This window comes from Cebus imitator, unplaced genomic scaffold, assembly GCF_001604975.1.
Source record: "Cebus imitator isolate Cc_AM_T3 unplaced genomic scaffold, Cebus_imitator-1.0 Scaffold73, whole genome shotgun sequence".
Lineage (NCBI taxonomy): Eukaryota > Metazoa > Chordata > Mammalia > Primates > Cebidae > Cebus > Cebus imitator.
In genome coordinates, this window is record NW_016107388.1 from 2,147,302 (window position 1) to 2,155,475 (window position 8,174).

Below are 8,174 nucleotides of genomic sequence, written 5' to 3' on the forward strand. Positions count from 1 at the left end.
CCAGGCAGTAAACTCCCCGCGGGTGGGCCGAGGGCTAGGGCTGAGCGACGGGTGGGTCTCCCATTCCCTGTGCTCCCCTGCACAGCAACCTCCCTCCCGGGCCCTGGGGCGGCCTCCGGGAAGCCCTCTGGCCTTTGAGGCCCTCAGTCTCGGCCTGGAGCCGGCTGATGTTCCGATTCATCTTGGAGATCTCAGTCTTCGTGCGCCACAGGTCATCCCCGTGCTTCCCAGCCAGATTCTGCAGCTCCTCATACTTGATCTGGTACAGGCTCTCCGCCTCAGCCCGGCTGCAGTTGGTGATCTCCTCGTACTGCGCCTCGACCTCAGCGATGATGCTGTCCATTCAGCCCGCCTGCCTCCGCTCCTGCCTCCACCATGTCCATCAGGGTGACCCAGAAGTCCTACCGGGTGTCCACCTCTGGCCCGGGGGTCTTCAGCAGCTGCTCCTTCACGAGTGGGCCCAGTGCCCGCTCGAGCTCCTCGAGCTTCTCCCGAGTGAGCAGCACTGACTTCCACGGTGGCCTGGGTGGGCCAGCGGCATAGGCATGGGAGGCATCACCGCTGTCACCATCAACTAGAGCCTGCTGAACCCCATTAAGCTGGACGTGGACCCCAACATCCACGCCGTGCGTACCCAGGTGAAGGAGCAGATCAAGACTCTCAACAACAAGTTTGCTTCCTTCATCGACAAGGTGCGGTTCCTGGAGCAGCAGAACAAGATGCTGGAGACCAAGTGGAGCCTCCTGCCGCAGCAGAAAACAGCTCGGAGCAACATGGACAACATGTTTGAGAGCTACATCAACAACCTGAGGCGGCAGCTGGAGACTCTGGGCCAGGAGAGGATGAAGCTGGAGGCAGAGCTTGGCAGCATGCAGGGGCTGGTGGAGGACTTCCAGAACAAGTATGAGGATGAGATCAATAAGCGTACAGAGATGCAGAATGAATTTGTCCTCATCAAGAAGGATGTGGATGAAGCTGACATGAACAAGGTAGAGCTGGAGACTCGCCTGGAAGGACTGACTGACGAGATCCACTTCCTCAGGCAGCTGTAGGAAGAGGAGATCGGGGAGCTGCAGTCCCAGATCTCCGACACCTCTGTGGTGCTGTCCATGGACAACAGCCGCTCCCTGGACATGGAAAGCAATTGTTTTCTAAAAACATTCTTGGGTGGCAGATGTTTTTTTTTTACCTAGTATTTGAAGAGCTTTCTGAAATTACTTCTGTATCTATAACATTTCTCTTCTTATCACATATTGCCATGTGTATTCATTTACTCTTTGATTTATTTTACCTGACAAAATTTGCCATTCTTTTGGCTATTTTTTTTAAATCATCATTTGAATTTTAAAAACTTAATGTTACATTTATTTGCTTTCAAATTCATTAAAATTTGCTTTTCTTTCTAATAATTCTCTTCAGATTTCTTTTTTTATTTTTTTGTGGTGGTAGGCAGCAAGTTTTTTTTTTAATTGCATTTTAGGTTTTGGGGTACATATGAAGAACATGCAAGATTGTAGCATAGGTGCACATCTGGCAGCGTGATTTGCTGCCTTCCTCCCCTTCACCTATATCTGGCATTTCTCGCCCTGCTATCTTTCCCCAACTCCCCACTCCCTGCTGTCCCTCCCCTATTTCCCCCAACAGGCCCCAGTGTGTGATGTTCCCCTCCCCGTGTCCATGTATTCTCATTGTTCAACACCCGCCTATGAGTGAGAACATGCGGTGTTTGATTTTCTGTTCTTGTGTCAGTTTGCTGAGAATGATGGTTTCCAGGTTCATCCATCTCCCTACAAATACATGAACTCATCCTGTCCTTTAAGGCTTTTAAGCGGCTAATCAATATCCAGAGAGCTGGGCATATTAGATTATAATCAAGTGCTGTTGATTGTGGTTTCCTGCCATATAAAATGCATAGGCCCTGGCTTATTCAAGGGAATAATGGAACACATTTTGGAGAATATGAGATGGTGATTGATGCATCAAAGTACCAGAGCAGAATGAGAAGGCCAGTCCCAGCTTTAATTACTTCACAGAAGCAGCTGTTCGCCCATTATAGGGCATGAGTGTCATTGGCATCCTCTCTATCCTCACCCTACAGACGCAGATGTAATGTCTCCAGGTGATGGAGCACAGCTACTATATGGCTGTGCATCCCTAACGGAGCCAGTGGCTGTCTGCTGCTGTGGAACCGCAGTGTCTGTCAGACTGCCCTCAAGCATCACCACAGGAGTACAGGCAGATTCATTACATGGCAAGTATATGCGCACGTCACTCCCAGGAGTGCTGCCACTGAAGAAGGACTTTCAGAGGTCACTTCCTCCTGGGCCAGATTTTCTAGTAGGCAGTGTGAAGAACATCTGGGTGGTGAATTCCTAAAGGATCCTACTTTCTTCATCCAGGAAATCTTTGTCTTTCCAGGGATGATAAATGATAAAGCATAGACCAAAATAACTGCTTCAAAACAATACAAATATTAGGGAAAAAATGCTTTTGAATGCTATTTGAAAGAGCATGATCCTTCCTTGGAACTGTATGTAAGCATAAAGGAAAAATGAGAGACACAGTGGTTAGGAATTATAAATGCTTGAATAATGAGAGTTACCATAAACAAAATTGAAAACAGAAACAAGAGAAAATGTTTGCCAGGTAAATAATAGATGAAGAATTTAGGTTTCCTTATGTACAGAGACTTGCTATTAGTAAGAATGTGATAAACAATTCAATTGATATGTGGACAAACAGCTTGTGATAGAAGGTACACATGGCCACGGAATTTTACAAGTCCTGTCATGTAGGTGGAGACCATTTTCCTAATTTTTGCATCTTTTCTGGCTTTGTGGTCTGCTTTGATCAATAGAATATGGTCAGGGTCATACAATGCTAATTTTTCTTCTTTCTAATTTAAACCTTTACTTATAGGGGGTAAATGTGCCAATTTGTTATATGGGTATATTGCATCATGCTGAGGTTTGAGATATGGAATCCATCACCCCGGTAGTGAGCATAGTACTGGGTAGGTAGTTTTTCAGCCCAGGTCCTCCTCTCTACTTCCCCTTTCGGTCCCTAAAGGCAATTGCGACAAAAACAAAAATTGACAATTGGGGCTTAATTAAAGAGCTTCTGCCCAGCAAAATAAATGATCAACAGAGTAAACAGAAAAACCTCCAAATGATGACACAAGGATGTAATGGGAGCGTAAATGGCATATTGTTTTCCCTATCACATATAAGAGGCTGATAGCACCATGATAGTGAAAGGTGCTTGGTCCTACTATCTGCTCATCACACAGTCTTCATTGTGAGACTTCAGTGGTTTAAAGTATATTGCACATTCATACATGAGAATAGTATTTTCTGTGAATAACATTATTAATCAATAAAGCTGATCAACCTACATAGACTGTCCTGGAAAAACATTCAAGGGATATTTTTAGATAAAAATTAAATCGGCAGAAAACTGTGTACATATAGATATAGATAGGTATGAATCAATCTTTAGAAACTTCATAATATTTAACAATGTAAATGAGATATTTTATTTTAATATAAATTTACTTGTGTTTTTATTTTGATAAAATATACACATCATGAAATTTAGCATTTTAATTATCTTACGATTCAGTGGCATTTAGTATCATCACAATATTATGTGACCATCACCATTATCTGTTTCCAAAATATTTTCACCATCTCAAAAAAAAATCCTACACTCATTAAGTTATGACACTTCATTCTCTTCTCTCAACATCTGGAAACCACCAATCTGTTTTTTCTCTATAAATGAACTTATTTTGGATATTTCACATAAATGAAATCATATGATATGTTCCTTATTGTGTCTGGCTTCTTTCACATAGCATAATGTTTTCAAGGTGTGTCTATGTCACAGTATGCATCAGAACTTTGCACCTTTTTATGTCTGAATAATATTCCATTACATGAATATTTTGTTTACCCATTAGTCAATTGTGAACATTTGAGTTGTTTCTGTCTTTGGGTATTATAAATAAAGTGCTATGGACATTTTTGTACACGTTTTGTTTGAACACCTGCTTAGAATTCTTTATAGTATGTAACTAAGTTTGAAATTGCTGGGCTATATATAAATGCCATGTATAACATAATTAGGAACCACCCAACTTCTTTCCACAGTGCTTGCATCACTTTGCATTTCAGCATCGTGTGAGGGTTCAAATTTCTGCACATTCTTGCCAACACTTGCTATTAAAAATAATAGTAATTATAGCCACCTATTAAAGTGGTATATCATTGTGGTTTTGATTTACATTTCCCAAATTACTAATGATGTTGAACATCTTTTCATGTGCTTGTTAATCATGTCTTCTCTGGAGAAGTATCTGCTCGAATCCTTTCTCATTCTTTTATAATTTTCAATTTTTTTGTCTTTCTGTTCTTGATCTGTAAGAGTATGTATATATATATATATATATATATATAAATTCTTATATATATGTGTGTGTGTGTACATATATGTGTGTATATTTGTACATATATTATATACATATACATTCTAGATGCTATATCTTTATAAGACAATTTACAAACAATTTTCACATTCTGAGGGTCATCTTTTCACATTCTTGAAAGTGCTATTTGATGCATATGAATTTCTGATTTTCATAAAATCCAAGATAGTGTTCTTTGATGCACATAGATTTTTTATTTTGTTAAAGTCCAAAGTATCTATTTTTTTCAATTGTTGCTTTTGCTTTTGCTGTGATATTAAAAATACATTGTCAATCTAATGTCATAAAGATGTAAATGTTTTCCTCTAAGAGTTTTATAGTTTTAGTTTTAATGCTTATGTCTTTGATATACTTTCTATATAGTGTGACATAAGAGTACAATTTCATTCTTTCACATGTGACTATTCAGTTGTTCCAGTACCATTAGTTGATAAGAGTACATTTTTCCTATTAAATGGTCTTTGGACCCTGTCAAAATCAATTGATCTTAGACATAATTTATTTCTGCACTCTCATTTCTATTGCATTGATCTGCACTCCTATGCTTGTGACATTCCCACACTATTTTGAGTATTGTAGCTTTGTAGAAAGGTATAACATCAGGAAGTGTGTTTCCTCCTGATATGGTTTGGCTCTGTGCCCCACTCAAATCTCATCTTGAATTGTAGCTCCCATAATTCCCAAGCGTCATGGAAGGGATCTGGTGGGAGGTAACTGAATCATGAAGACAAGTTTTACTGTGCTGTTCTCATGATAGTAAATACATCTCACAAGATTTGATGGTTTTACAAAGGTGAGTTACCCTGCACAAGCTCTCTTGTCTGCCACAAGGTAAGACGTGACTTTGCTCCTTTTTTAAAAAATTTTGCCTTCCACCATGATTGTGAGGCCTCCCCAGCCATGTGGAACCATGAGTCAATTAAATATCTTTCCTTTATAAATTACCCATCTTGGGTATGCCTCTATTAGCAGCATAAGAAAAGACAATACACTTCCAAAGCTGTTCTTCTTGATCAAGACATTTTTGCCTACCCAGAGTTCCTTAAAATTTCATATAAATTGTACGAATGGCGTTTCCATTTCTGCAAAGATGGATGTTAAGCATTTGATAGGGATTATATTTAATCTGTAAATGGCTTTGGGGAATATTGCCATCTTCACAATATTAAATCTTAGAAACCATGGCCACAAGATGTTTTCCATTTATTTAGCTTTTTCTTCATTTTTTCACTAACATTTTGGAGTTTTCACTAATATTCGGAGTTTGAATTTTTTCACTAGTCTTGTTTTACCTTGGATGAATTTCTTCCTCAGAATTTTATGCTTGAGACATGATTATACAACGTGTTCTTTTCTAATTTTCCTTTTGCATCTTTTACAAATAGCAAACTTTTAAACATAAAGATCAGATGTACTAATGAAAGGAAGCTCAGAAGAGACAACAGCTTTTACTTTGTTTTTACAAAAGAAAATAATGGTATTTTTAAAACTGCTTTTTCATGATTTTCTGCATTTTTCATACAAAAAGTTAAGAAGCAAACATTGCACACATATAAACTCCACTGACATAAAGATATCTCAAGACGACTGTCAAGGATTTCTGTATCCTTTTGCTGTAATTAAGCCCTGGGACTATTTTTAAGCCCACATATGCTTTGCTGCTTCTTTTTTCTTGTCAGCAAACCCCAGAGACCCAGCCAGCTCTCCTTTTCCCTTGGTAGTTCCAACCACAGACTTAAAATATTGGTGCCCTTCTTCTCTCTTACACTCTCCACAGAATTAACCTTAAGTGTAATGCCTCAGAGAGGCAGTTAAAATTCCTTAAGTTCTTATTACATGAGAGATAATTTTATTTTCAGATCATTCTAATAGCTTGTCTGGGGCAGGGGTAGTTAGCGTCAGAACCTGATTACTAGGACCGACAACCTTAAAATAAATAAAAAGACTATTTGAACGAGCAAACGGTGAATTGAAAGCATTTGACCTTATATTGCTACTTATTACTACATGAAATCAAATCAGGTAATAAACATAAAACTGTATTTGATGCTGTTGCTTTTCCTTTCCTCCTCTCCCCTTTTCACAAATTTTCTTTGTTCCTCTGGTGATGTGTTATTTTTCAGGATTAATCCTTTTGAGAAGTCTTTCAGCACCTAAGAGAAGCTAAATCTTATCTCAGGCAAGGTTCTGTTTAGGAAACTTCTTTGTTTTAACCTGATTGTATTTTCTTTTTTCTTAGCTTTCCCTCCTTTTAGAAATTCACTGTTTTCTTTGAAATTAATCTACCTCCAAGCTTAATATTACAAAATATATGTATCTACGTAAACATATATATTTAATCACTTAAAGGCTTTGCTTTGTCTTTAAAAACTCCTTTGAAGTTTCCTCTGCTCTCTGCTATATAAAGGGAAAATGGTCAGCGATAATTGAATAGATTTGTACATGGGTTAGAAAGAAAGTCTGAAGATAGGAATAAATGGCTGGTAGTTATTTCAGTAGTGAGGTAAGAAATGCAAAATTTCTCCAGCTAACCAGGACAATCATTATTCTCATAGGTCAAAAATTCCCTTTATTTGCTAAATTCAGTAATTTTTTACTTACTGTGGTTAGTAGTATATGTGTGTGTACATGCGTAGAATGAGTAAAAGATAGTAAATTTGGCTTTCAAAAATATAAAATATATCATTAGTAAATACCTTAAAATTTGTAATTTAAGTATACTCTGTGTGAAGCACTGCATTCTCAATGAATTTTCTAAAGGAAGAATTTATTATAAGGTCTGGTATCTACTTACCTCTCTGGAAATGGTCTACCTTGAATCATCTGTTCACTTCCTCTCCATTTCATGTCTTAGAAGTTTCTTTCTAGTTTTGTTTTGATTCAGAGATTTTTAAATACTTCTTTGGTGAACTTGAGGTTGATTTAAATACAGGATTTCTGAGGTATGGAAAAATATTGGCCTATGATACAAAGTTCAAAGGAAATTTTGTTTCATTCCTAATACCAAGTACAAAACAGGCAAAGTGTTCCTTTAGAATTGTGTGGCTTGATAAGCAACACACAGAAGGAAAGCTTAACTACTTCTTAAAAAGCGCAGGAGAGGCTAATCTTGCTGTCAGATTCACCTCTGACCCTTTCCATGACATTTGGTGTACTCAGCAAATTGGAGAGACGTTCAGTGTTTCCTTTCTGATTCATTAGATGCTGACTTGCTGGCTACCGTCAGTCTGCGTCTCTCAAATCATGCTACTGTCACCAGAAAATAGGAAATGGCACAGCAGCAAATTCAAAACTGACTCTGAGCTTTAAATGACTATATTTTATTTTAAAAAACAAATCAAAGAAATAACAGTTGAAATGTATTAGCTGTGTCTTCACAGTTTCATTCATTTGCTCCCTGTTAGCAGGTAGGTCTTGCCTACTCTCTGCCGCTGTTACCTTCTGGGTCATTTCTGAGCACATCAAGGTAATCAACCAGGGAAGAAAGGGAAAAATATGAAAAGAGACATGTAGCCAAACATATAAATATTTCCTAAGCGGATCTCCAGTGCAGCAAAATTCATGTATTCTGTGTTAGGGATTTTGCACTAAGGAATTTTGGAAAAAAAGGGAAGGAAGTTTTTGGAACTACTTTTTGGTGAGTGAGAGAAACAGAGAGAAATAAAATGAGAGTCAAAAAAGGGGAATA

General features: G+C 38.3%; 1 pseudogene; it reads left to right on the forward strand.

Annotated features, from left to right (window-relative positions):
• Nucleotides 1–375: 375 nt before the first annotated feature.
• LOC108306659 lies at nt 376–2,376 on the forward strand (annotated as a pseudogene).
• Nucleotides 2,377–8,174: the final 5,798 nt, after the last annotated feature.